The following is a 25,798-nucleotide window of genomic DNA, read 5'->3' as shown; positions in this document are numbered from 1 at the left end:
AGGAAATCCGCAACATTCTATTTTGAATAACTTTGGCGCCGGTCGACGAATCCTCGCGAATTTTTCAAAATAGGTGGGGCGCTACGCTCCGCTCCTACCCTGAAAGTCTCGGGGGGATTCGTCAAGCGGGGGCTGAGATAAAAGGGGGGTCCCAAAACGCGTTTTTCCCATGCATTTTTCCATAGGGCCTTTAGACAGGGCTACAGCCCGAACGGCTGAACAGAATTACTAGAAATTTGGCAGAGAGGTAGTCCTCAGGTCAAGGAAGTGCCTTTTGTAGGTTTGGTGTAAATCTGTTCAGTAGATTCTGAGAAAATAGCCTTTAAATCAATATATATATCTGAGCCAGCTTACGGTGCGCTTACGGTACGCTTACCGTACGCGTACGGTGGCGTGCGCGAGCGCGATTCTGATTGGCTCTTAGATCTAAGTAAACATTCGAATCGGCCGAAACCAGGAAGCGGCGGCCGCCATTTTCTCTCTCGCACTGAGAGTGATTTTTAAAATATAAAGCCCAAAAACATGTAAAGGGGCTGTTTAGACAGCTCCCACACACATAGCCATGTTGAGGGAGTCCCCAAAGATCCCCCAAGGCCAAAAACGGAATTTTTTTTTTTCGGTAATTTCGCCGATTACGCTTACTGTACGCGTACGGTAAAAAATTTAAAAAAAAAAAAAAATTATCCACACTCTCTCCACCCCGTGTGCAATTGGTGCCCGAACGGCACCAATTGTGCATGGCTTATTACACCTGAGATAAACTAAAATATTAAAAAAAAAAAAAAATTAAAAAAAAAATTATCCACACTCTCTCCACCCCGTGTGCAAATGGTGCCCGAAGGGCACCATTTGTGCATGGCTTATAAAATGTACGAAAAATTAAAATATTACCTTTCAAAACGAAGTGCATCATATGTCCTCCATGTGCGCACGGTGCGCGAAGCGCATCGTGCGTACATGGCCCATCTAGCGTAACGTGGGCACGCGGTGCGCGTAGCGCACCGCGTGCCCACCGTGCGTGCACGGCACTAACTGCGTAAAGTGGGCGTGCGGTGCGCGAAGCGCACCGCGTGCTCACTGTGCGCGCACGGAACGAACTGCGTTAAGTGGGCGCGCACGCCACGAATGGCGTAAAGTAACTTAGCATTTAAAAAACCGTACAAATTCACTGAAAAAACCATAGGTTTCACACACGTTATAGTTAGGAATTAGCATTTAAAAAACCTTGCAAATTATCTGAAAAAACCATAGGTTTCACACATGTTATAGTTAGCGGAAATTTTACTGATAAACCAATGAAATTCCCCCGTTATAGTTAGTGCAGGCAACTATAACTCACGCGACCGCAATCTTCTGCTGATGACATATGTGTCTTTATGAAAAAAAAATATTTGTAATATATGTATAGCTAAAAATGTATGGAAGAAGACATGGGCAAATAAGTGTCTAAATACAGTATTAGCATCAGCAGAGGATTGCGGTCGCGTGAGTTATAGTTGCCTGCACTAACTATAACGGGGGAATTTCATTGGTTTTTTATCAGTAAAATTTCCGCTAACTATAACATGTGTGAAACCTATGGTTTTTTCAGTGAATATATATTATATATGTGTGTATATAGACCTCAAACAAGCCAAGCAACGCCAACTACAAGCGGCGGCAAAGGCGCAAAGCCTGCAATAAACGAGCAAAGACCAATAAGAAGGAGAGGGCGAGGATATTGGAGGAACAAACAACAATAGATGAACATACTGAAAACACTATCATCAATCTATCTAATGTTGTACTAACGGAACAAGAAACAAATATATTGAAACTTGGCCTCTCTTATGCTCCACTAAGGAATTTTGACTATGCTATGACAAGACTGGATGTGTATAAAGGAATACGGAAATTGAAATTGAAAAAGTACTTCATTAACAACACAGCTAATCAAACAACTCACAAGCAAACTTCCCAAGAGGAAATCCGACAGGTTGCACCGGCTTTGACCCAATCCGATGTACCAATTTTTCAAGTGCTTCAAGATCTAAATAACGAAAGTAATCCCACGAAGCAAACATTAGGAGCAAGTCCATTCAAGCCCAAATCTTCGTTCAACCCAATAATGGTACGTGATTCAATCGACATATTCCACGAAACAGTAACCACACAGATTAAAGAACTGCATAGAAAAATACAATCTAAAACCAGACATGAAAGTAAAATCAATCGGCAGTATCGGTTACTAACATCAAAATTACAGAAGAATAAGGATATTGTCATTCGCAACAGCGACAAGGGAGGCAACATTGTAATTTGGCCAATCACTATGTACAACAAGGAAGCGTACAAACAACTAAACGATCGCACCTGCTACACAAGGATTACTGTGGGCAATATGAAAATTGCGCAAAAAGACTTTCATCATAAATTAATTAGATGGAACATTGCAAAACTTATCAGTAATGATGAACTCAAATTTCTGAAGAATGATAACCCTACAGTACCAACCATCTACTTCATCCCAAAAATCCATAAGAACTGCTATGAACCTCCAGGAAGACCGATCATCAGCGCTAAAGACAGTCTCACAGAAAACACAACAAGATATATTGACTATTATCTACAAGAGTATGTTCAAAATCTACCGTCCTATGTTAAAGACACTAGTGACTTTTTGAGAAAGATCAAGAATGTGGAATGGCACAATGACTACTTACTAATAGCATTGGATGTAACCTCGCTATACACTAGCATTAATCATGGAGACGGACTATTGGCTGTACAACACTACCTAGATCAAAGGTCGACACAACACCTTGAACATAATAAAATGTTAATAGAAATGATTGAATTCTGTTTACATAACAATACTTTCATGTTCAACAGTCAGTTGTATCAGCAAACTAGGGGAGTAGCGATGGGGGCCAGCTTCTCACCGAGCTATGCATGTTTGCATATGGGCCAATGGGAGGAGCTGGTCCTCAGAGATCAATATGGGGAATATATCAGGAATAATGTGGTCATCTGGCTTAGATTCATAGATGACCTATTTGTAGTATGGCGTGGATCAGTACAGCAGGCCAATGAATTCATACAGAATATTAATATAAATAATCTGAATTTACACTTTACAGCCACCATTAGCCCATCCCAAATTGAATTCCTTGACACCCAAGTGTATATCTGCAACAATAAAATAGAAACACGACTATTCAGAAAGAAGACAGCGGGCAATTCTACCTTGCATGCCACAAGCGCACACCCAAAGCACCTTATTAATAGTATTCCCTACGGGGAGATGCTGCGCATAAGGCGCATCTGTAGCAATGATCTTGACTTAGAAGCAGCACAGAAGGAGAGTAAAAATCGTTTCTTGCAACGGGGCTACAAAATGTGTATCATAGACAATGCCATAAAAAAGTCCATGGCCTGCACTAGGGAGGAAGCTATCAAGGATAAAAAAGTGGATAAGACACAGATTAACAACACTAGAGAAGTTAACTCCACCTATGTATCTCAGGACACTATGGCTAACACACATGCCAAAGAGGAGTTTAGACTAATAATGCAATACAGTCAACAACACAAGAGTCTCAACAAAATCTTACAAAGAAACTGGCCATTGGCTCTTAGTGATCCAGTAATAGGACCCCTGCTACCGCAGAGGGTGTCCATTACTTATAGCAAATCACCCTCAATGAGAGACACATTAGTGCACACCAGTCCTGAAGTGATTAGTAACAGCAGTTGGATGCAAACAATCAAAGGGTTCTTTAGATGCAAAACATGTAAGGCATGTAACCAGGGAGTAAACACCAGTACATACAGAACCCCTTTTAGTGATTACAACCACAAGATCACTAAATTTTTAACCTGTAAAACAGAATATGCTGTATATGTCCTTACATGTCCGTGCAATCTGCAATATATTGGCAGCACGAAATTACCTGTGTTCAAACGTATCTTACAACATCTAAGGGCTATCACCAATCAGGACAACACATACCCCGTTGCAAGACACTTCAGAGAAAAACACAAATCTGACAACCACCTCCTCCAATATTTTGTCATTGACTCAATAGCACCCAACAGGAGAGGTGGTGACCGTGAGAACAAACTAAGAAAACTAGAAACCCGGTATATTTTGCAAATGGACACTAAGTACCCTGCTGGGCTTAATGCCACAGAAGATCTATACACATGCCTAGTATAAGGTGATTTAGCAAAATCTGATGATTTAATAGAGAGAGTATTACAACAAAATACATACACTGGGTAGATCTTGTCAAAAATGTTTTAACATACCGTATAAACTGTTAATCGTTGAATTTTAATCATTGGTTATATCAGGTTTTATTCAAATTCTATATGTATATATATTTAAAAATGATATTTTAATATTTATCCATTTTTTTATATGCTTTTACCCATGTTTGATGATTTTATCTTCATGGTATGCAAGCTATCAGAATATAGTCATCTTCAGTGGCACATATCAGAATGTAATATAACATAGATAGGTCAATAGATATAATTCAAAAGGTCTTATTTTCCTTTTTAACTATTTATTGGCGAATATTTTGCACACTCTTTTGCACTGGCACTCACGCACTTTATTGGTGCAGTCAGTTCATCTGCATGTCCGATCTAATTATTCGTTCATGCACAGAAGATTGTAATATACATATAATAAATTGATTGTCTCAATGAGATATCACATTTACCCACATAGAGAAAATAATTGCTACAAGATTGTTATATGAGGGTAACATAAACCTTGGTATTTTACCTACATAATCCAATGATTTATGCAAGATCAACAAATCTGCAACAGTGACAGTATCCTACCCCCTATTTACAGAATACATCTGCTTGCCAAATCATTATACACAGGCCAAAGATACATACAAATGTGCATCATTACGAGGTCCAATTTACCTAATGAATCTAATCTCTCACAACAACAATTAACTGTTCGAATTTATAGATTTTAAAACTTTTTTTTTAATCACATTGGGTGTATTTGCACATTGCACTTTTACAGAAATAATATTTATATATTTTATTACTTCTGCTTTTAATCAAGTACTATGAATCACGTATTAAAACACAAGCAAAGGATTGTATATGCATATTCTATAGACATACCCTTACAAGTATGGGCATATGACTTAAACCATGAACAAATTGACGGTATTTTACAGAGATCTTTTTTTAAACAATGTTTATAATTGAAAAGAAAAAAGAAAAACAAACAGTTATTTTATTATCGTTAATATTGAAACCAAGTCCAATTTCTTGTATTAGATTAGACTGTGGTTAAGCTTTTCTTTATGTTCATTGAAAAGGTGCGCGCAATGCTTGTCACGTGATCATGATTACTGATATACTGTCACTTTAAAAGGCGTGCAATATCTCGATGCCATTGTCATGTGATCAAGGCTCAGGCGAGCCGAAACGCGTTATGGCGACATCTGGAATAAAGACGGAATAATTTTGCACACAGTTTTGGGTTTGTGTCCATCCTTGGGGATTGCCGTTGAACGAAGGACAGCGGAGGAGTATTCAAGATGTGTGTGTGTGTGTATATATATATATATATATATATATATATATATATATATATATATATATATATATATATATATATATATATATACTTTTTTTTTTTTTTGCCCTTGGGTGGTCCCTTTGTGACCTCCACCCCCAAAGAGGCCAAATACCCTGCCCCGTCTTATTTTTTCAACGTTTTTTCTGGAACTCGACTCGGGCAGAGTCCCAAGATGGGAGCCAACACTTCTTGGTTTGAAGTATTGTCAGCCAATTAGATTTGAGCATAGGGACGGTCGGATCCTTGGAGGATCCGCACCCCAATATATACAGATTTGGATTTTGGTTAATATCTCTAAAACTACTGAACAGATTTACACCAAATCATTAAACTGCACTTTCCTGCACCATCATCTATCTTTCTGCCAAATTTGTTGTAATACCGTTCAGCAGTTCAGGCTATAGCATTATCTAAAGGTCCTATGGGAATTAACATGGAAAACACAAGTTTATTTAACCCCCCACTTCTTGGTCCCCGCTTGAAGGATCACCCCAAAACTTTTGATGCACAACAATAATCACTGGAGCACTTTTTTTGAGAAAATTTTATGGCGATTGGCAAACAACACCGAAGATTTTGACAAGTCCAAAAAAGCTTGTCCAATGAAAATTAGATTGTACCTATAACTACCTACTGGCGACCACCAGTGGGTTATAAAAAAATTGTTTTATATATACACACATACATAACTACCTACTGGCGACCGTCAGTATGTTATAAAGCATTTTTTTTAAATAAATATAATATATATGTGTGTGTGTGTGTGTGTGTGTGTGTGTGTGTGTGTGTATATATATATATATATATATATATATATATATATATATATTGGAAAAAACAAAGGTTACAGGGGCGTTTTATAGTTGGGTTCAGATTTTACACACCTAAAACCATAGAAATTCAGCAGTTATGGTTATCTCATGAAATTGTAACTCATGCCCTAAGGTAACTAACTCGCGCCCCCGCCATGCTCAGTTTTCTCATCAATCAGTTTACTGCAAATGATGCATTGATATTATCAATGATGTCATGGCTGGTATAAAAAGGTGGCATTTAGCAGTGCATTGTGAGGGTGCTAGTTATAGTTGCCTTAGGGCACGAGTTATAGTTTCTCGAGATAACTAGAACTGTTGAATTTCTATGGTTTTTGTGTGTAAAATCTAAACCGAACTATAACATCCCTGCAACCCTTGTGTCTTTTTTGTGTGAATTTCTATGTTTTTTTAATTGCTATTTCCGAACTATAATGTCCCTGTACCCTTTGATTTATTTTCTGTGAATTTCTACAATTTTTTTATTTAACATAAATTAATATTTAGTTGCCATATGTTGATCCAACTGCCGCTGCACACGGCCTTCGGTCAATGCCCCGCATGCAGCGGACCCACACTGCTCGCATGGGCAGTGGGGCGTTGGCCACAACTTTCCCCCAAAATGGCAGGCAGCCCTCGTGCCCCTGGGTATGTATGTGGTTGTATGGGTAAATTGCTGTGTGGGAGGGTGTGTGAGTGCCTGTGTGGGTCTGTGAGTGGGTGCAGGGATGTGTGTGTGTGTCAATGGGTCTGTTAGTGGTTATGGTGTTTTTTATTGGGGTTTGGATCGGCTGCAGATTCACACTGGGGGCCACACTGAGTTCTGCGATGCATCTGCAGATCCTTGCAAGCACAAAAAAGTGTTTTTCACAGTTTCTTCCCCATGAGGGTCCCTCACAGACCCCTCCATCAGTCCCATGGGGTCAGTGCATCTGTACCATGACCCTTTCGATCAGTCCCAGGAACCGAGTCCCGATACATAAAATGGCGTCCGCAATTGTTCTCTCTGGTTGCGGCAGCCAATCACGGCATTGCTGATGGTGCGCGGATCCACCACGGTGGATCCACGTCTCTTGATATACATAAATACATCTTTTATTCTGTAGTAACTTCCAAACTACTGAATAGATTTACAGCAAATTACAAAAAGCACTCTTTCTGTACAGAGATCTAGCTTTCCGCCCAAATTTTGGTGTAATTCCGTTCAGCGGTTCGGGCTGCAGCCATGTCTAAAAAGCCCTGTAGGAAATTGCATGTTGAAAACGCAGTTTGGGCCCTCCCATCCTTTTTCTCGGCATGCTTCCACACGCGCTCCAATTTAGGAAAGAGTTGGAAGCTCACCACTTTTATGAATACCACAACACAATGAATTAACCATCCCCAACCCAGTTTCCGCTCCACTTACTAGTTGACTTTATGGTTGTCTTTCAGCGTGTACAGCACTCCACTGCTTCTCTCTTCGCTGTATAGAAATAACATATACATACATGTATACCAGGGCACAAGTCGAGGGACTCCGCGGGTGGACGCCGCCCAACACAATTATTTTACAGGGCAGCTGCTGGCCTATAATTCATTAAAGACCACACGGAGAGTCACTTTTAAAAGTGGGACACATTTCTGTATTTATCCACTTTTAAAAATAAATGCATACAGAAAACACATTGTTTTCTGTCTGTATTTATCTGTAAAAAATCTGTGAAAACGGGGATCCTTACACATCAGCATCCTGAAAACTTGGCATGCCATGTTTTAGTATGCCTTGCTTACAGCACTTAATGACTTGACTAATGTAGTTGTACGCCAAACTTCATCCACATTTGGGCTCTTAATTCCGCCATACAGGGACCTTAAGTCACAGGCCTAAGTACTGAGCAGCTTCAATTGTTAAATCTTGCAATACGTGCAAATGATAGCTCTGCTGCACATGTGATGTCACTTCCTGTCGTGATGTCACTTTCTGTGACACCACCTAACTTGGAGAGTCCCCCACTTCTGTTTTTTAGGACTTGTGCCCTGAATAGCAGGAAAGGGAGAGAAAGCTAGAGAAACAGAGGCCTAGGGAGAAAGCGTTGATGGAAAAGAACCTACAAGGCTTGCATAAAGAGACAGGAGAGGGTGGTGGAAGACCAAGGCATTGGGCAGAATCAAAACGAGGCAGCCTTGGTTTTCAGGAACCTAAGCTTTCATCGGCGTGGGCGGCAGGCTTCTAAGGAAAACGTTGGGTCTAGCACTTTTATATATTTTTAACTTCAAATTATGCAGTGGTCTCCAGCTCGGGGGATGGATCAGCGCTCCAGACGGTTGTCTTGTGGAAGGGTTTTTGTCTTTGTTGCAGGTGAATTTCTACCGTTTTTGCAGTCTAACACGCTTCTATGGCAAACAGTTATGTTTTGGAGGGAAAATGTTAGATTGGTTGAAAATTAATTCCCACTGGTCTGAAAGTTTTCAACAAAGAGCTAAAGCTGCATAACCAGTAAAGAAAAAAAACAGTGTAAGCCGTGTCCCGTCCAGCAGCAAACCGTGAAGGAACTCAGCACGAAGAGGCTGTTTTGCATCATATAGTCCTGACCTTGCCTTGCCTTTTTCGCAGGTTTGACCTCTGGCTGTAACTGAAAGGGAGGGTTTTCTAAGAAAAGCGGTATTGTTGACACAATGCCATATATCTAATGAAACCAAACAAGACTCGAGGGCGGTTTTTGTTTTTCGTTTGCTAAGTTGCATGTTCGGGTTAGGGAAAGAGGGGGTTGTGTTACCGCCACAGTTAGTCGGGTTGCTCAGGCGTTTTGTTTCAACAAGATACCACAGTTGGTGAGCGTAGTCCATTTCTTGGACAGACATGAGGCTATATCCGTGTTTAGCTGAAAACTTAAGACCTTCTTTTAAATTTGGCTGGTGCCAATTTTCAGCTAGACTCAAAATAATGCCTTAGTTTGCATATACGTGCTCATGTAAAGCGCTCCAATATCTTCGGGTCGAGTTTAAAACTGTAATATATAATATATCCGGGGTACTTATATTTTGTATTTTTGGCGAGCTCTTCAGAAGCCTGTTGTAGTAAGAGCGGTCCTAAACATCTCATGACGATAGGAAGCCTCACATAAAGTTGTAAATTTCGACTTTGAGGCTCCTAACGCTTGTACCATTGGTGCTGCTCAGCGTGTGTACTCCCCCCGCCACCCCCCCGCTCCCCACCCTTTCTGATTTGGAATAGTCTACTGATGCCAAAGGCTGAGAATGCCAGGAATGTGCTGTTGCAAGTCCTGATAAAGTTTGCTTTGTTCCCTCTTAGTGACTTGCTTCATTCAGAAAATGTGGCTCCCTGGAAGGTTTTAATAGATCTAAGTCGACAGGCGGCAGGGAGGGGCTCGAGCAGTTCTCTCTTTTCTTTTTTCTATTCTTCCACCTGCCCCTTTGAAAATGTGATAGCTTGGGGCCAGAGTGGGCCGGAAAAATTAATCTCTACGTTGTGGCGAAGCTACTTCTTTGCTTCTGTATTTTATGGATTCATTATTAATAAAATGTTAATAATAGCAACTAGTTCACACAGACTTGAATGCCACATATTCGGCTCGCAATTACAGTGCATACACACATTCGTGTTTGGAGTGATTGTCAGTTCTATTTTTATACTAAATGTATCCTGGATAAAGCTCACTCAGTCTAGGAGGCAAATAGCGTTTACATCGCAGAATATTTTTGAGGATTATTACACCCTACGCTGATCAGCGGAATTGCAGTGCGCCATATTGTTGCAAACTAAAATGTATATCGGAAATTCAGGGCCTCGAGAAATCTCATGATAGCTGTGAGGATTTGGATCTGTTGTTTCTTATTTCATTTTTTGTTACATTATCTTAAAATGAGAGCACGTATATTAGGGTCGTACACATTCTCCTGGCTATTTATTGTTTTAAAAAAACGTTTTACGTGTATTAATAGAGAAATGGCTACTGCGCTCTATTTACTCTCCTCTTGGAGACTGTTCACAGATGTTTCACAAACGTTACATTTATGGACCAAGAGAAGTTGCCCTTCTGTTACTCTCAGGCTTTCTCTTTGTCCACCGAGGTTAAAGAGGTCAGGCATGTGTTCCAGTGCAAGGCCTGACGTACTACTCCCCCCTCCAACCCCCCCCCCTCCCTGAACTCTATTTAATGAAAGTGGAAGACTGATTAAAAAAGATACGTTTGAGGAATTGCGGCTGGGTATTGTCTAGGCCTGGACGTAGTTCGCTGAGTTTTGCTACGCGGAACTCTGCGCAGTTACAAAAAAAAAAACTCCGCAAAGTTCCACGAGTGGCGGAGTGCAGTGCAAACTGCAGTTTGTGCTGCTATTCCTGATGCTTGTGTAGAAATTCTACCTGAGCTGCAGCTCGCGCTCGCGAACCTACCGTTTGCGAGCGGGGAAAAAGCTCGGCTGCACATCGCAAAGCGGAGTTTTCTGCACTCTGCAAGCTCCGCGAAGTGCAGAAAACTCCACAAACTCCGTGAGCTGACCGAAGTGCACCGCCCAGGCCTAGTATTGTCATGCAAAATTAGTAGTTTGTAGACCTAACTAGTGCCTACAAATATTTCCAAACCCATGATCAAGACTTGGCAGGCCCCTTTTGCTCATACAGTGGGAAGGTGCCCCATTTTTATTTAACCTTACTAAAGGCATTGTCTTTCATTGTCTGTCCTCCATTTCATGAAGTGGAACTATTCCTGCATGCTCTGGAGAAAAGAAAACTATAACCAGGGGAGGGGGGGAGTTTAGAGGTGTACAGGTAGAATCTTCCTCCTTTAAGACTTTTCATAAACAAAATGATTCTACCCTGCCAAAGTGAAAATTTAATATTTTATGGCTTTTTAGTGATATAATGCAAAGAAAAGTGCTCCATGGATTATCATGGGAAGGGACTAAGTGTTTTTAAAATACCCCTCACACACTATGAGTCCCATAGTGTCATGCTTCATCATGGGGGTCTTCCCGTCCCTCTACGGGGCGGGGCGTGCTACGACCGGCGAAATACGTGGGAGCACTGATGTTAGTGATGGAATAGGCTATGTGTAATGTGAGGGTAAGAGCGGTAGGGGTGGTGAATAATAATAAAAATTACAAATTCTCTGGCTAGTGGAAAAAACAATTTTATTTGTTTCCCTGGCTGAGAATGTTAAAAGGGAAGTGTAGGGGGTGTATCTTAATTTAATACTCCCTACTGGGTCAACATGTTTCGTAAGCAGTCCCCACTGCTTAACTCATCAGGACCTAGTGTGATCCCTACTACACTCAAAAAATATTATTTATATGTGATTTTATGCCTATTTTACAAAACTCAAATCTGCCAAAAACTGTGCAGGTATGGAGATGGTGTATAAAGGTACAATGACCTTTATGGTTTGAAGTTACCGAGTTGGTATACTGTTGTGAAAGTTAATCGGGCTTCAAGAGGTCACACCAGAGGGAAGGATGCTTTCTAATAGTCAATGTAAACCGGTCTTTCCTCGCTTCTGTCTGCCTCCGTTGTGCCCCGTCCGATGTGGGACAGACAGGCTAGCTGCATGCCAATGTCTGTCCCACATCACCACCCCTACCACTCTTACCCTCACATTACATATAGACTATTCCATCACTAACATCAGTGCTCCCACGTATTTCGCCGGTCGCAGCACGCCCCGCCCCGTAGAGGGACGGGAAGACCCCCATGATGACGCATGACACTATGGGATTCATAGTGTGTGAGGGGTATTTTAAAAACACTTAGTGCCTTCCCATGATAATCCATGGAGCACTTTTCTTTGCATTTTATCACTAAAAAAACATAAAATATTAAATAAATTTTCACTTTTGCAGGTTAGAATCATTTTGCTCTGGAGAAAAGGCAGGGGTCTCCAGGCTTGCAACTTTAATCATAATTAACATGTTTTACTCTGAGGCCGTGGACAAGGCCCACTATGTACCTCTTTGCACAGTGGCTGATAATTACTTTCCTTGTATTTTTTAACTCTGTGAGCGCCTTTTATGTGAAGAGCTGGTTTGCTCAAAGTACCTTGCATTTCAGTAGGTTAGTCCAGGGGTGGTGAGATTTTGATACTTAGTTTGATTATCGTCAGTGTGGGCCGCCTTCAAATGATTGAGGATGCCTGTTCGTTGTGTGTGCCTGAAACTTTTGTGACCAGGTTTATCTGCCAATGTTTCTGTGGCAGTTAGCTCTACTCTTTGCCTGATCTGTTCATGTGTTTGTGATTATCAGGTGTACCTGGGCATGTGACTTGGACATTGGCAAGGCCATTTCTGCTCTTGGAACAACTCATGTACTCTGTGTTTGTGTTACTCTTACTCCAGTGGAATGGGACCACCAGCAGAAGCTGCACAGCTGTTAGCTGGTCAAATTGGACCACCTCCTCCCTACTGGCTACTTTCAGTACTCCTCTGACACAGTCCTAGAGAAGTGTCCTTTTCTTTCTGTTGCCCAGTGGAGATTTGCTTGTTTTCCATTTGCTTTACTACAACGATTCTTACACATGACCTGATGCTGAAAAGCATTTGGGGGATGGGTAGCATGCTGTTACACACATTTTGGACCATGAGTTGGAGCTCATTGGAACAAACTTTTGTATTGGCTCCAGATGTTAGTTTGGTCTCTGCGAGTATTCTGTAGCTGGACAGAGCAACAAACGTGGAGGTAGTGTAGCACAGCATACTTAATTTCCTAGCAGTAGCAGAAATAGTGATCACATCAACATTACAGATATGAAATCTGGTGTTTCCTGAGAAGCTAAGGTACCCAGAATTTGCGTCTCAGTCATTCTCAGTGGAGTGACTTTCATTGCAAACCATTATTTCCACATATTTGGGAGAAACCTTCATTAGAGATAAGGGAGTGGCTATCGGATGCTTTTGTGGATGGAATGTTCTGCGATAGAGAAGCTGTTTCAAGATAACCGCAATCACATTTCAGAATATTTAGGTTTCATAGATGGTGTAACTTGTCAGGCTCTATTGATCGCTCAGTCAATCCCTTGCTTAGTGTTCCCTATTAAATAATGAAATCTGCAGAAGGAAGCTATTGAGTGGATCTTTTGAACAGAGATTTTACTTCCCCATGTTTAGATCTCGGCTGAAGTGAGGTATAGCTCTTGTTGAGGCAAATAAAACAGGAACTCTGTGCAAATGGTCACACAAATGGCTGGGAGAACTCGTTTTTGGTTGCTATTGTAGGTCACACGACTTGAAAATGGGTGACCTAGTTAAAGTGAATGTGTCCGCTTTGATGATTCTTTGATGCTGAAGTGATTTTCCTTTTCCCCCGTGAAAAGTACTACAGGACTGTTTTTGCAGTGGTCAAGGTGATATAGATTGTGCTCACTAGGTAGTTTTGTGGTCTCACTACAGGCAACTAAAGCAAAAGCACACACAGTTATAGACGGCACCGTATACAGTTCTACTTAGTGTGCTTTTGGTCAGCCCCTTGCTCATAATTTTATAGTTTTCTTGTCTATCTCAGTTCTCTCCTCTGCCCCTACTCTATTAATGGCTTTCCTGCATATTCTTGTGTTTCTCCTGCCCCTGCAGCATTTCTTCTACTCCATGCTTTAGTGCTTTGACTGAATTAGGTGTCTCCTTCCGCCTCTGGCATCATGGAACCAATTTTCTTCTTTTTTGTGTGTATTTTAGTATTTGCATCTTATGTAGCAGCCCATGAGAGTGCATGTCCAGCTTTTTCCACCGATTCATTAGCGGTGAGTATGCTTTTACTCTTTACTTTGCTCTGCAAACCTCCCCCACCCACTGTCTCATTGCTCCTCTACATTTCACCAGTGAAGGATGGCCGGATTGGTGATTCTCTGGATGTTGTCCTACAGTACTGTCCTGTACCCCTTTTTCCCAGTCTTCTCTCCCTCACTGGTGACCCTTTGTCACTCCATGTTGGCCGAGGCTGTTGGATTTGCCAATGCAGATGGTTACATTTTGCTAGCAAAGGAAAGAGCAGCAACCACAATCTTAAAAGTAGAGAAAATGTTGTTCTTTATGCTTTCAAGATGGGACTGGCTTACGTCATCATGCACCATATAAATCAGTTCTTCTTTTCTCGAACTACCTGGAGTTTTTAGCCAATTTAGTCGATACTGCTACTACTGTGGTTTCCTCCGGGACCTTAGTTTGAAACAGTGTCACTATCTTACACACATCACTTTAACCATAGATCTCTGGATTACAGGAAGGACAAACGCAATAAAAAAGCAAATGAACACAATGTATTCCCACCGATTCTACTTTTATATTTCTTAATTGCAATTTATGTTTTGTTCAATAAATAAAACACAAAATAGCATGGAGGCAAGTCATTGGTTTGCATAGTTTTTAATAGCGGGCCCCTCTGGACCCCTGAGATCTATCCTGTTTTTAGTTGTTCCTAAAATTAATAATTTAAAAAAATAAACTTCTTGAAAGTCCCACAGGTTTGCGCTTGCCTTTATCAATGTTTGGTCGGAGAATCATCCCTTGTGCTGAAAAGTCCATAATTGTGGGCGAGATTCCTGTGTTCTGGCTCATAGACCCCAGGCTCCATGAAATATGGACATGAAACCTTCTAGCAAAAGATGGACTCTCCAATACTGTTAACTATTTGCAGGGTAGACACTTAAGATCTCCTGAATGATTGTCCCTTTCTTCAGGGTACATTTATTTTAACTGTACCGACTTGTTATGGTCATCCACTCCACTAGGACTGGAATTAAACACAGTGCCCACCCTTTCACAGGGGGTGCGTGGTTTGGTAACCTAAAGGTATCTGGCTATGAACCAGCTGCATGAGCTTCTGAACATGGGACAGGCCTTGTGCTTTGGGTCCCTGCGATCGACGTCCTCGGAAGAGCCACAAAGATGCAGTGAACTTATGATTGACAGTTTTTGTCCATGCATTGAACAACACGCCCAACCATTAAAAATAATCTGCATGCCAAATGGTTTTACTGCAGTGATTTTGTGATCAATGTGAACGTTGCTCCTGAAATACCAAGCCTATCAAAGGATTATAGATTGATTGCCTGACACCAAGTGCATAGAAACAATCAATCAGGGGCTAATAAAGCGTGCTACTCACCCGTGAGGGTCCCAAGGCGCTGGGTGGGGGGGTGGAGGGGGCAGCTCCGGTACTGCCAGTGGGTGTTATTTTTACCTGTTAAATCAGAGCGTCATGGTTGGAGTCCAATGTAGACATTGTGTTTGATTTGCAGTCAACATGTGACAGGATGTTGCTTTTTAAAGTGCAGGGATCTGTACTTTACAGAATGTGTCAAGTATACACTGTTTAAAGGAGTTGCACTGTTTCTGCAGGTCCCTGAGAAACCAATATTAGTAAGCCGAAGAGCTTAAAACAATCTCTGGATGGAAGGAAGGATATGGTATATGAAAGTACCTATGTGGGATATTTTGATTGATCTTGCCTTTGGGTAGATAGTTGGATGTGCTTTTGCAGATGGGTGGTTGTAACAAAATTAGAAACATTTCAGAAGGTGCTTAGACTGATACGGAAAGCGAGATTCCCAATCCAGTGCCTTCTCGTTGGGCAGGAAGTGTCCAGCATACTGCAGGTCACCACTGATTGGGCGTCCAACTCTGGTGCGTGAGTTGACTTAAGGTGCTTGGTGAGGCTCTGTTCCAATGTCCACTGATGGGGTCCTGCTCCTGAATTGGTCAAATGAAACAGCCAAAACCTCTTAAACCCACCCACAAGTGCACAAAGCGACTCCTAGTTGTGTTTAAGGAGGGAGATCGGCTCCACATCAGCTCACATGACTCCGTAATGCCTCACTACTCTTTCCAGCATTCCAGATCAGGTGTAGTATACTTTCATGTTTTTTGCTTGGAAGCGTGTGTGGACTTTCTTCTTCCTTAAGTGATGTTGAAGATTGAGAGTAATGCCTCGTGTGAGAGTGGGCCACGGTGAGTGAGCTGGGTCATATATTTTCCCTGAATAAAGGGAGCGTTATGCATTTACCCTCGCAGTTCTGGAGAGCAAAGGCCATGTATATAGTTGAAAATGGGCATACCTTGCTGCGCTGGGGCAGCCAATTTATCGTAAATAAACCCCAGATTATGGCATCAAGCAGGTAAAATATCCATGCACATATATATCGATAAACTCTAATTTCTGACCCTGCGAATACTTCACACACTGTACTAGGATGTGAGTTCACTCCTTTACAGATCACCCTCAATCCAGACATTCAGTTCAAATTGCAGAATATGGAAACCAGGGCTACATAAAGTCTCTCCTCCAGGCGGCCCATTTTAATCTCCGCAGTCTTCATGGACACACTACCATACAGCTTTACTGTGTTAAATTATTGTGTAGTGTCAGTGAAATTTACAGTGGATTGCTCTCAACTTCGTTCAAAAAGTTCCACGCGCAGTTAACTGCAGCTTAAGTGGAGTCATCTTTATGGAAGCATTAAATAATTGACAGACCTACTTTTATAGACAGCAGATGCTCAGAAGCAGGTGGGTGGGAGTAATTTGCACATCCGTGAATGTGTTTGTTTCACTGCTCTTGGTCATTGTGCTGATCGGATCCTAAACTTCAGGTAAGGTGTATTGTACAAGACAATTATTTTATTAGCTTGTTCATGACATTTGTCTTTTTGCATTTGTTAAGAGGTTGTTGGCATGTAATGCTATTGATGCGTACATACTTTAATCATCAAATCTTCTTTAAGAATTCTTTCATCTCTTGGGAGTTTTGCTCTCATGGAGGAAACCGGCCTAAGCCAAAAGGATGTGTGTCTCTCTCAGGAACATGAGCATCGTTGGAAAAAATGATCAAGAACTGCATGAAAATGCATAACTCTGCACTTGCACACGTGCAAAACGTGACTCCAAATATGGTAGCAAAGGTGGTGAATTGATCAACGGGGCCCCGTTGCATGTACAAAGTAAACACTCGCGAAGAGTGGCCTAGGATAGCTGGTTTTAAATCGTGAAGGAAGCGACTCTCGCAAGCAACTGGCCTTCCCAGCCTCAAAAAATAGATAACAGGATTTTTTCCAATGCTTCCTCACCTTGAACCGCCCCTGTTGAAAGCCGGTGCAAACAAGCAGACTCACTAAAATATGCTATATTATGTCTTCAGTAAGGGAACTGATGCCCTACATAAAAGATGCCCACACTACCAAATAATCCTGGTATTTTAACAACAGAGCCATAAAAGTGAGGAAAAACAAACATCGGAACCTAAAAACATTTGTACAAACAATAGGCGCAGAATAAAAACAATTTCGAAAGCCCTTTTATTGTGCTAAACCGAGGGGCGAATTTCTGATTGTTATTTCGAGATAGCACGTTGGCCGTCAGTGGGTTTCCAGGTGCCGGTTGTGCCTCGTGGTCTGTGAAAAATGTGATTACAGACATTTTGATACACACCCTTCCTGCTCTAAGTGCATTTAATGCTTCTTCAGCATGAAATCTTTTTAGGATTTGCAAAATATATACATTATGTACATACAAATGCGCATACACACCACAGTTTATTCTAAATGCGTTTCCTTTACCCGACTTTTTCTTTAAAGATTTTAAAATAATGTTCTGTGGGTTAAATGCTTGTATCCCTTTCTCATCCTTGCTTTCTGTCTAAAAACAAAAACCGTTTGCAGACTATTGCACGTGGGACCAGTACTGATGAAATTAAATTGCTGACCTCCATCTAAGTGTGATAAAGTATATGGTGGACTCTTTTACAGCTCCCATCAACCATACCTCTTGTACTTATCCTGCCTCTGAACTATGCCTACCTCACACCAAAAAGGTGGTAACATGCTAAATTAACGAACGCCAAGCTGGGTGCTGTGTTTTGAATTAATTCTGCTGGGCTGAATGGATCCCACGCACCACAAAGTTTCAAATAGGTGAATGCACAAACCTACTCGCCACCAAAGTGACTTCTTGAAATAATACGTCAATTGAAATCCAGGGCAAAAGCATATGTAGTTGAAAAAACTAAAAAAGCCCTCATTTATGCACATGACATTCCATATGTGTATGTGTGCCATCACCTCCACTAAAGAGTTAATCTTATCTGGCGCTGACCTGTAAATTCTCCTAAAGCAAAACCAAAGGGGATGATGGACGGAGTGTTGAACATTGCAAGCACTCGCCCCCAGTCAACTGATCTGGGTTTAATCCATCATCATTCTTTAGCTCACTCCGCCACCCCAGATCAGACATGGCCATATGCAAATCACTCTGACCCTGTGCCTCATGGGAACAGTCCAGCCCGAACTGCCGAGTCATGTCTTTCCTGGACCGGAAACCAGCATCCTGGGACCGGTTTCAGGCTAATCCGCTGTCATCAGCCAGGCTAGCTTGTATCCAGTGGCAAAGTGAGCAAGGGACCCACGTCTGGGCATACCCTACCAACTTAGGGCAAACCTGCCTTGGCAGTTCGGGCTGCACTGTTCCCATGAGGCACAGGGTCAAGACTGATTTGCATATGGCTGGGTTCAAACTGGAACGGCATGGTGAGCAAAAAAACAATGAATTTGGGCCCATATCTCTGTACTGGGGTGAATGTATGACTTTGTTCTGCATTCTGTCCATCAACTGTTGTTTTTAGGTCTCGCCTGAGACAGCGCTTTAGCGCTGCTCTGGCGAGACTTATAGTAAGCGAGTTTTGGAAGTGCAAACGAGTGCTTTCAGGCCTCCAAATACAGTGCATGTGTGCCGGGCGCGCGCACCATTTGGAGGCCTGAAAGCACTCGTTTTCTTTCACTTTCGCCTGTCACACAGCCGCACTTTGAAGTGTGATCGCGATTGCGATCACTTACATTTCGCGGGCGCTTTGATGTCCTCAGTGGCCGCGCGGCTCACTGAAAACATCAAAGCGCCCGTGAACACCATTTGCCACCCCCTTCCTGCTTGTTTTAAAGTTTACAAACTCTCAATTTACTGCAAAAAACGAGAGCTGGGTGCACATGCCCACGTAAAGAATTCAAAGACAAATTTATCGCTCACTATTATCACTGGGTGCCAAATCCTCCTTCCACCCCAGTAGCAGGCGGCAGCAGTACACCCTGGTCTGTCCAACCAAAAGGCACATGCAGACTCTACAGCCTATCAGCTCTTCGGGACTGTAATGCGCTAATAGTGGCTGAATGTCTCCAATGCTCCAATCCCGAGCCACTTTACACATTAGCAGTACCGCCCCCTCCAGATTACCCTCAGAATCCGTTAAATCGGGAGATTGGTTGTTAAACGACCGGAAGTACCTACGTTACGAACCAATAGCATGCGTTAACGATCAGCTACGGACATGAGGCTTGATTCACGGATGGTCCCTGTAAGTAGCTGTATTGCTGCTAATTTTTATTTGCTTATGTGTGCCAATTTACTCGGTTTTAATTTTTTATGAGTGACATTTCAGTACCGTGTATGAGAAAAGACCAAAGCAGTAATATAGAAACTGCCCCATACACGTCAGAAATGATTCCTTTTTGTGCACGGTAATAATCTAGAAACTTCCTTAAACAACCACAGCGTTCTGTAACTTCTTACAGAAGGTCGCAATTTTCCTTTTCCTTGTTATACAAACATCTGTGGTGCCATAATAAACAACATGCACTGCAATTTGGCATCTGGCTTTCAACAGAAGGCACAACAGCACGCATATAATGTCATTTGGTAAACATGTAGGTGAAGTTCTAAAAAACTACTTTAAAAAGAAACACACCCTGCTGACTTTTAAGGTTGAATTAAATCAAAACATCTATCCAAAGTGGAACAGTCGTTCCTTGCCATAACTATCCTTAACAAGCATTTGCAATGCATTAGGTCTCGCATTTACGCGAATTTGAGCTATTGGCATTGTAAATGACAATGCCAATAGGCATTGTTATTTGCAATGTCAATAGCTCAAACTCGCGTAAATGCGAGACCTAATGCATTGCAAATGCTTGTTACATTTGTATAGTCTCCCAGTCCCTGATTATCCTACCACTCTTCATCTATCCCGAAATGTAAATCTGTTGGTGTCTGTGTATTGCCAGCTATTTTATGTATTGTGTATAAGATCACAGCTTCAAGAATTGCAATGCCTCTCTCATTGTCTGATCTGCCATACCCCGACCCTGTTGATTGTCCGGCCATTCTATAACTAATTTAAGTATTGTCTTTGTTTGCTGTGGACGGTCCTTCTGTTAGGACTACCAGTAATTCAACATGTAGCTAACCAGTCACTATATATTTTTTTGCAATTCTATATTGAGTTTTAAACTTCTTCCTAAAATATTTTTTTTCACAACGTGTTTCACAAGTCTATTTGTTTACGTGGAAATTACCTCGCTGTGGGAAAATCTACACAACATGACTTGTGGGATCAATTTGTTGTTATCCTTGGTGTTCAACAATAGATAACAACTGTGTACCAATTAAGCCTCTCCAATCACTTGGAATTCCTCTTTGGCTTCCTGAGTAGCATGCTACCATCGATGGCATCCATTGATGGTTTCTTACAGGGAGGGAATCTTCTCTCGATGTTCCGTCACTGTGTTGCAATCACCTTTTTCTATGAGACCTATAAGTCCTCTTTCTTTATACCTTTTAGGTCTGCGCTTGCTGTTTTTTAACACCATAACAAAAGGGTTTATAGCAGCATTCCAACGTATAGTCGCAATGACATTCTTAAGGAGTTCAGCCAATAATAGTTCCAAGTAGGCATTTGAAAGGAGATCCTTTTTTCTCTACCCGCACCCCTTACCAAAAAGCAACCCCCCCCAACCTGGAAGATGTGGTCTTACGTATGCAAATGTAGTTAGTTACATCGGCTGTGTTGGCAATCAAGAGGACATAGTATGTCCATATTATAATACTGGTAAGCAGTACTTGTTGCAGCTAGTTATGTCGCATTTCACCTGTAAGATCATTTCGCATTACAAACGATTGAGTGATTTGAGTCTCGGTGACCAGCTTTCAGAGGCTTCCCTTCAATAGGAAGCTCAACAGCGGTTCCCGCACAGACTCACAATCCTGACGTCAATAAAATACCAAGACTGGTTTTCCATGGCCATAAGATGGCAGAGGCGGATATGCTGTTGGTGGATATCTGGGGGGGTGTCCTCCTCTTTCAGTATGTCACCACATTCGTTTGTTTTTGCTGCCCCTAAGCAGTTCTACAGTAGTATTTTATCTCCTTTGAACCGATATAGTAGCTTTGGTTGAGCAGCTCCAAAGAGGATAAGTGAAATTCCTTATAGAATGGGATAGCACATTGCCGTTTTAAGGTATTTTGGTATCTTTTCCCAAAAAGTTTGTATTTTTCGGCAGTGCCACCATATGTGTATCAAATCTTCCATGTTTCCACATTCACACCAACACAATGGCCGGACTGTAGGGTGAAATTAATACAATTTGGTTAGATACAAATACCAGTCATGCAAGAGCCTATAATGGATTTCTTTGCCTAGACTACTGTAGAGGTCTTATGGAGATCACTCCATGGATGGGTCCACTGTCCCTCTGTGAGGGTTTTGCCCACGAGTATGCATGATTTCTCTTCGTATGGGTGAACGGAGGAATGTTTTATAGTAAGGAGAACTTGCTAAAGAGAAGAAATTATCCCCTTTGAACCTGTAATATATTTTATTTAATGTTCCATCGGCATCTGATCAATTATAACTGCCTCATTGATTGCAGGGTGTGAAAGCTAATGGCCTATTTGGACATAGCAAAGACTTTCTTCATTTAAATTATTTCTTACATCAAAGAAAAAACTTCATGCTTCTCTTAGAATATAGGTCACTTACTCTGAGGCAGTCGTTTGGACTCCAGGTATCAAAGGGCCTGGATAGAATGCTGTAGTGCTTCATTTGTAAATCCGTGCCAGCGCTGTCGTCAGGAGGCCTCGGCAGCTTGCACCACCCCTTCCCCCAGGGCAGCGCTGCCAGTGACAGTACAAACACACCTACGAACATCACACTCCTTCAAGTGTGGCACTTCAGACTATTCCAGGTTCCCAAAGGTGTAAGAATGGCTTGAGTGGCCGGTATTAGTCAAATTAATGTACATTAAATTAAGAAGCCATTGTTGTGCTCATTTCTAAAACACAAAAACAACGCCACCATGTGGCAGACAGCCATAAGACCCAGTGTTGGCAATTGAGTGCAGAGCACCGTAAACCACCGGCTCAAATGGAACGCTGGTATAAAGGACAGCTTAAAGTGAATGGGTGTGTGGGAAGATGGGCATGTAGTCAAGTAGAGCTTAATATTAGAATCATGGTGAATGTGAAGGGTCATGGCAGAAGGAGTGCTTTAAATACATGTTGGGGGTGACTATCTTTTTTTGGGCTGCCAAATTAAATCCCAAAGGAGAGGTCTGCCACAGCCCTTTCCATATGTAACTACAGTTTTCCTGATTTGCGAGCACTTCACGCTGCTAATATCCGCAGTTCAGAAGCTACAAAATAGGTGTGACTATCGGGAAGGGCCACCCCCTACCTCCTTTGGCTTGCTTAATACCCACCCCTTCCCCACAAGTATTTTTCTTTAGAGTGGTAAAGAAGTGTTGGGGCCAGTAGGATGGGCAGGACTTGGGACAAGTACAGGCGTCCCAGCGGTGCGTTCATTTTTATAGCATTGATTATCCCCAACCAGGACACTGGGAGGTCTGCCCACCGTCAAAGATCCCTCCAAAAATCAGCAAGTGGAGGGCATAATTTAGCTTGTATAGGTCTGAGAGGTCGGCAGAGATATGAACCCACATATAAGTGATCTGTTTTTCTGCACATCTTAAACCGCTTACTTAATGGTCCCTAGCTAGTGTTTCCTGTGGGAGCATAAGGTTAAGGATAGTATTTATTTTAAATCGGGGACACTTTCTCAAAGGTCACCAAAAGGTTATTTAGCCTTGAAAGGAATGCCTCCGGGTTAGTGAGAGTCAATAAGACCTCATCAGCAAATAACATAATTTTATATTCCTCTCTTTCAAAGAGGAGACCAGTCACTTCTATGTCCCTTCTAATGGAAGCTGCTAGGGGCCCTATACTCAAAGTAAAAGGAAGAGGTAACATGAGGCGGCCTGGCATGTGCTTCTACTAAGTGAGAAGGGTGTGGAAACCGTGCCATTTAGTAGAATGCACAATGTCAGATGGCAATTGCTCACAAGAACCATAGCTTGAAAGTGTGGGCCAAAGCCAGCTGTCTCAAGTACCCATGACATAAAGCATCAATCCACCCGATCGAAAAACTTTTCGCCATCCAAACAAACTAGCAATGCCGGCGTTCCTTTTGTTTTGGCCTTTTTGATCAGGTGAATTACCCTTCTAAAGTTCTCAAGTGTTTGTCAATATATGGTAAAGTCTGATTGGTCAGGGTAAATGAGGAAGGGCATAATTGTTCTCCAGGCGCATAGCTAAGATCTTAGTCAAGGTCTTGACATCAATGAAAAGTGCTATACACCGGTATGATGCACAGTATCGCTGATCTTTACCAGGTATATGGAGGCAAAATGGAAGCTTTGGTCATTGATAGAGTAACTGTTCCTCCTGTAGAATAGGGGTCATCTGGACGCTAAAGTGTTTCTAAAGAAAGGTTCCTGTAAAAGGCATCTGCTCCAGGGGCCTTCTCCAATTTTAGGTATTTAGTTGCTTGGTGAATTTCTGCTGTGGATGTTGGCCCCTCTAATTGTTCTCGCTGCTGTGGGGTGATTTGGGGAAGATGACCCTGCTTTAAATAGTCCTTTTGGAGTGTTTAAAAGGAATCCTAGCGGGACCTCTGGTGTATCCTTATATTGTAGGTAATTTATATTTCTTGATTCCATCTCTAAGGACAGGGTGTTTTAGTAATTACGGGTGAAAAGTCCATCTGCCTTTCGTATTTTTTGGGGACCACCCCCATTACAAATAGTGTAATTGGGGCATGGTCTGAGAGAGTACAGTAGTGCTGAGTTTAAACTGCAGGACTATTTGGGTGAGAGGTGAGTATATAAATATATAATCAGTGTGTGAGAAAACCCTATGCACATGCGTGAACAAAGTTGTAGTTTCTCTCCTTTCCATGGTGTTCTCTCCATATATCGTATAAGCCAAGTTCTTTTATTTATTTTTTTAGTGTCTGTAAAAAGCCCCCTGAATATGGCGTGCCCTTCCCCCCTGTTCTGCCAACCTTTGAATTCCACACCCTATTGAAGTCTCCCATAAGGTTAATGTCTCCCTATTCACAGCCAGTGAGCTTATCAAGCTTTTTGCATGTAAAGTGATCTTGGCCTGTATTTGGAGCACAATCACTTCTAGGGACAGTAGTTTCTCCTCCATGGATCCCTTGACAAAGAGATATCGTCCCTTTCTATAATTTTTCCTGTTTCATTAAAAAAAAAAATGGAAGGTCCTTTTGCAAAAAGAGTGACATCCTATTGTTTTTAAACTGGCTAGAAGAGAACCACGGCAGCGGGTATTATTCATGCTTTAATTTTGTTTGGTCTACTCGTTTTAGATGAGTTTCTTGCAATGCAACAATATTGTATCTACCCCTACCTACATATTGCCAACGTTTTTTCGTTTACATTATTCAGACCTTTACTATTAAAGGATAGCAAATTACCATAGGAGTAAAAGATCTGTGTCTTCAGACTACAAACCTTTTTTTTTTTTTTTAACTTTGTTTATTGAATTTTTGTAACAAAACATTAGTCATACAATAACCTTAATCGATACCCAGTGGCATTGCAGGTCATAAATCGTCAAAGCAGCGCATCCATTGTGTTCCCAGGGGCCATGTGAACAACAAAACATATAATAACATGAGTCTTAACGCCGGGACACGGGGCAGGAACAGCTGGCAGTAGGGCAATACACAAATTAAGCATTCAATGTAAACGTGGGGACCCGCAGGTAGAGTCCCCCCATGCATTGTACATCACCCAAGGCGTGACCGCTTCCCATGTATCGCGTGTAACGGGCACACAAACCAATCCACGTGGCGTGGGATATCGTTGAAGAGGGATCAGAGAGGCTGCACAGGGAGAAGGGAAAGCAAGGGGACGAGGAAACACAACATCCACCCCCAGAATTCTGCAACAGTTCATCTGTCACCCTGTGCAGGATATGCGTCAAGAGCACTAGGAGTTGGGTCGTCGGTGGCTAGAGAGGGAACATCCTCCGTCAGGGCCCCCGGGTATTGCAGTAGATAACATTGTAATGGTCCCCAAACATTAGCACAGAGGTCTTCAAACTTTTGGATACCGAGACCCCCCTGTCAACAGTTTGAGGCGTAAGGACCCCCTCCTGACAAAAATGTCTAAACCGGTTGACTAAATTGCGTGGGATGAAAATGTAAATGAGGTTATGTGATGCCGCGTATTTTGGGATAGCATTGCTTCATTATTTTGATATTTGTTACACAAAGTAACGCTGAGGAAA

General features: G+C 41.9%; 1 long non-coding RNA gene across 2 annotated transcripts in view; it reads left to right on the top strand.

Moving 5' to 3' along the window:
• Window positions 1–25,798, top strand: part of LOC146817347 (uncharacterized) — a 261,970-nt gene that overhangs the window by 47,838 nt on the left and 188,334 nt on the right. The window contains exon 3 of one of the 2 annotated variants that reach the window (XR_014962975.1): window positions 14,068–14,132. The exons of the other annotated variant lie outside the window; for it this stretch is intronic. This is a non-coding gene — a long non-coding RNA (uncharacterized LOC146817347). The remainder of the gene's footprint in view (window positions 1–14,067; window positions 14,133–25,798) is intronic. 2 annotated transcript variants of the gene reach the window in all.

The sequence above is a fragment of the Triturus cristatus genome, chromosome 6 (assembly GCF_964204655.1).
Source record: "Triturus cristatus chromosome 6, aTriCri1.1, whole genome shotgun sequence".
NCBI classification, from domain to species: Eukaryota; Metazoa; Chordata; class Amphibia; order Caudata; family Salamandridae; genus Triturus; species Triturus cristatus.
The sequence above is the reverse complement of the archived record's forward strand: the minus strand, read 5'-3'. Positions and strand labels throughout refer to the sequence as shown.